Source organism: Petromyzon marinus, chromosome 38 (genome assembly GCF_048934315.1).
Source record: "Petromyzon marinus isolate PM22_M1 ecotype Great Lakes invasive population chromosome 38, UKy_Petmar_22M1.pri1.0, whole genome shotgun sequence".
NCBI classification, from domain to species: Eukaryota; Metazoa; Chordata; class Hyperoartia; order Petromyzontiformes; family Petromyzontidae; genus Petromyzon; species Petromyzon marinus.
Window position 1 is genome coordinate 13,895,763 of NC_133704.1, and position 4,166 is coordinate 13,899,928.

General features: G+C 56.9%; 1 protein-coding gene across 2 annotated transcripts in view; it reads right to left on the bottom strand.

The window, feature by feature from the left end:
* The window catches only part of LOC116957762 (uncharacterized), a 16,403-nt gene extending 13,960 nt beyond the window's left edge, over positions 1 to 2,443 (bottom strand). The window contains exon 1 of one of the 2 annotated variants that reach the window (XM_076072459.1): positions 1,997 to 2,443. The gene's annotated coding sequence lies outside the window, so the exon portion shown is untranslated. The remainder of the gene's footprint in view (positions 1 to 1,996) is intronic. The other variant, XM_076072460.1, reaches the window with a different exon arrangement.
* Positions 2,444 to 4,166: the final 1,723 nt, after the last annotated feature.

A 4,166-nucleotide genomic window follows, 5' to 3' on the forward strand; every position in this document is an offset into this window, starting at 1 on the left:
CCCACAGGAGGAGGAGTCACCCACAGGAGGAAGAGTCACCCACAAGAGGAGGAGTCACCCACAGGAGGAGGAGTCACCCACAAGTGCCGCTCCCGGTAGAGGCAAAGACAAAGCTCCACCAGCCCTGGCCACGCTTTTCGTGGTGGGCCAAGTGCTGCCGGCGCTGTGGCCCACACTACGCCCGGCCGCCTTTGTCTCCCCAGTGGCGATGTTGACCACACACCCCGCACCAGCTACTCGCCCTTGGCGCAGACACAAGCACGGCGTGACAGGGATAGATATATATACTGTACACACACACACACGGGTACACACACACACACACGGGTACACACACACACACGGGTATACACACACACACGTGTATACACACACACACACGTGTATACACACACACACGGGTATACACACACACACGTGTATACACACACACACACACACGGGTATACACACACACACACACGGGTATACACACACACACACACGCGGGTATACACATACACATGGGTATACACACACACACACGGGTATACACACACACACACGCGGGTATACACACACACGCGGGTATACACACACACACGTGTATACACACACACACACGTGTATACACACACACACACGCGGGTATACACACACACGCGGGTATACACACACACGGGTATACACACACACACACACGGGTATACACACACACACACACGGGTATACACACACACGCGGGTATACACACACACACGCGGGTATACACACACACACGCGGGTATACACACACACACGCGGGTATACACACACACGCGGGTATACACACACACGGGTATACAAAGATCCCCCATATAGCCTTAACAGACTGTAGGGGCAAGTGCTGTTAGCGAGCACCTATGAAGGCCGGAACGGTACACAAGGGGGTGGGTGGCCAGCACCACGCCCGACCGCCTTTGTCTCCCCAGTGGCAATGTTTACACATCGCACCAGGTACTCATTTGAGGCTGAGTCGACCTAGGGGAGGCCCGGGACCGGTTCAGATAATCGTCACTGGTGTTGGCCGTGAGCGGGAATCGAACCCGGGTCGCCAGGTTCATAAGCGCAGTGCGCTAACCGCTACACTATACACACACACTGGTACACACACACGGGCGTACACACACGCACGCACACTCACACACACACTGGTACACACACACACTGGTACACACACACACGGGTATACACGCGCGCACACACAGACACACGTGGGTAAACACACACACACTGGTACACACACACACACTGGTACACACACACGGGTATACACGCGCGCACACACAGACACACGTGGGTATACACACACACACTGGTACACACACACACACACTGGTGTACACACACACGGGTATACACGCGCGCACACACAGACACACGTGGGTATACACACACACACTGGTACACACACACACACTGGTGTACACACACACGGGTATACACGCGCGCACACACAGACACACGTGGGTAAACACACACACACTGGTACACACACACACACTGGTGTACACACACACGGGTATACACGCGCGCACACACAGACACACGTGGGTAAACACACACACATGCACTCTGGCGAGATGTACACGGACTCACGCACAGGCAGGCGGTACACGCGCGCACGGGCAGTCACAACAGACGGCGCAATAGACGTGCACACAGATGCACACACGCGCACACGTGCACACACACGCACACGTGCACACACACACGTGCACACACACACGTGCACACACACACGTGCACACACACACGTGCACACACACACGTGCACACACACACGTGCACACAGATGCACACACGCGTGCACACGTGCACACACGCGCACACGTGCACACACGCGCACACGTGCACACACGTGCACACACACGCACGTACACACACACGTGCACACACACACACGTGCACACACACACACGCACACGTGCACACACACGCACAGGTGCATGTCAATCGCACAGGGGCGCGCACTCACGTGTGGGCGCGCGCGCGGTTTGAGTTGTCCGCGGCCTCGTGCATCGTCGCCGCCACCACCACCACCACCATCGTCGTCGTCGTGGAGATAACAAACAAAAGAGGTTAAATGTTTAAAATCTTTAGCATCCACTTCTCCGTGCGAGTCGGGGGCTGCGCTCGGGCGAGGCGGTTTTAGCGGGTCGATGGTGGGACGGGTGGACAGGTAAAGAGTCGGCGTAAGAGGTAAGAGACGAGGTAAGAGACGGGGTAAGAGATGGGGTAAGAGACGAGGTAAGAGATGGGGTAAGAGACGGGGTAAGAGTCAGGGTAAGAGACGAGGTAAGAGATGGGGTAAGAGTCGGGGTAAGAGACGGGGTAAGAGACGGAGTAAGAGGTAAGAGACGAGGTAAGAGACAAGGTAAGAGGTAAGAGACGGGGTAAGAGACGAAGAGACAAGGTAAGAGGTAAGAGACGGGGTAAGAGACGGAGTAAGAGGTAAGAGACGGGGTAAGAGTCAGGGTAAGAGATGGGATAAGAGACGGGGTAAGAGGCGAGGCAAGAGACGAGGTAAGAGACGGAGTAAGAGACGGGGTAAGAGACGGGGTAAGAGACGAGGTAAGAGACGGAGTTAGAGGTAAGAGACGAGGTAAGAGACAAGGTAAGAGGTAAGAGACGGGGTAAGAGACGAGGTAAGAGACAAGGTAAGAGGTAAGAGACGGGGTAAGAGACGAGGTGAGAGACGAGTAAGAGACGGAGTAAGAGGTAAGAGACGAGGTAAGAGACAAGGTAAGAGGTAAGAGACGGGGTAAGAGACGGGGAAGTCCTCTTCGGAGGTGCACAGATGAGGTAGAATCCACGTGGCCTTGACTGCTGCTGAAGTCAACGTCGACTCTCCCCGCCCACGTGTCCTGTCCTCTTGACTTCCCCGGTCACATCCTTAAACTCCTGCCGTCTTCATAGCCACCACGTGGTGGTGGTGGTGGTTGTTGTTGTTGTGGTTATCCTCAGTCCACGCCACCGCTCTCCCCGCGACTCTCCCCGCGTCTCTCTCTCTCTCTGCCTCTCCCCGCGTCTCTCTCTCTGCCTCTCCCCGCGTCTCTCTCTCTGCCTCTCCCAGTGTGGCGGAGTCAGGGAGATGAAGAGGGAGGAGAGTTAAGAGACAGAAGCCGCCCGGACTCCGAAGCAGACGCGAGCATCATCACCACCACCACCATCATCATCATCAGAAAACGCTTCAATTCCTCCATCATCGTCACCATCGTCACCATCATCACCATCCGCCAGCGGCACGCTCCTCCTCTGTGGGCAGTCGAGATGAAGACGACGATGGCGAGTTGTGTCTTCACCGAATCTCCCTCGGGCTGTCTGTGTCTCGCATCTCTCTCCTCCTCACTCGCTCTCCCTTCCTCTCCTCCTCCTGCTCACTCGCTCTCCCTTCCTCCTCTCCTCCTCCTCCTCACACGCTCTCCCTCTCATTCGCTTCTCTCACTCGGCGCCCCTCTGTGTCTCTCCGCGTGTCAAGTCGAGTGTCATCCGGCGTGCCAAGTTGTCTCCCGGCGTGCCAAGTTGTCACCCGGCGTGCCAAGTTGAGTGTCTCCCGGCGTGCCAAGTTGTCACCCGGCGTGCCAAGTTGAGTGTCTCCCGGCGTGCCAAGTCGAGTGTCACCCGGCGTACCAAGTTGAGTGTCTCTCCGTGTGCCAAGTCGAGTGTCTCCCCGCGTGCCAAGTTGAGTGTCTCTCCGTGTGCCAAGTTGTCTCCCCACGTACCAAGTCGAGTGTCTCTCCGTGTTCCAAGTTGAGTGTCACCCGGCGTACCAAGTCGAGTGTCTCCCCGCGTACCAAGTCGAGTATCACCCGGCGTGCCAAGTCGAGTGTCTCCCCACGTGCCAAGTCGAGTGTCTCCCCACGTGCCAAGTCGAGTGTCTCCCCACGTGCCAAGTCGAGTGTCTCCCCACGTGCCAAGTCGAGTGTCTCCCCACGTGCCAAGTTGTCTCTCCGTGTTCCAAGTTGAGTGTCACCCGGCGTACCAAGTCGAGTGTCTCCCCGCGTACCAAGTCGAGTGTCTCCCCACGTGCCAAGTCGAGTGTCTCCCCACGTGCCAAGTCGAGTGTCTCCCCACGTGCCAAGTTGTCTCTCCGTGTTCCAAGTCGAGTGTCTCCCGGCGTACCAAGTCGAGTGTCTCCCCACGTG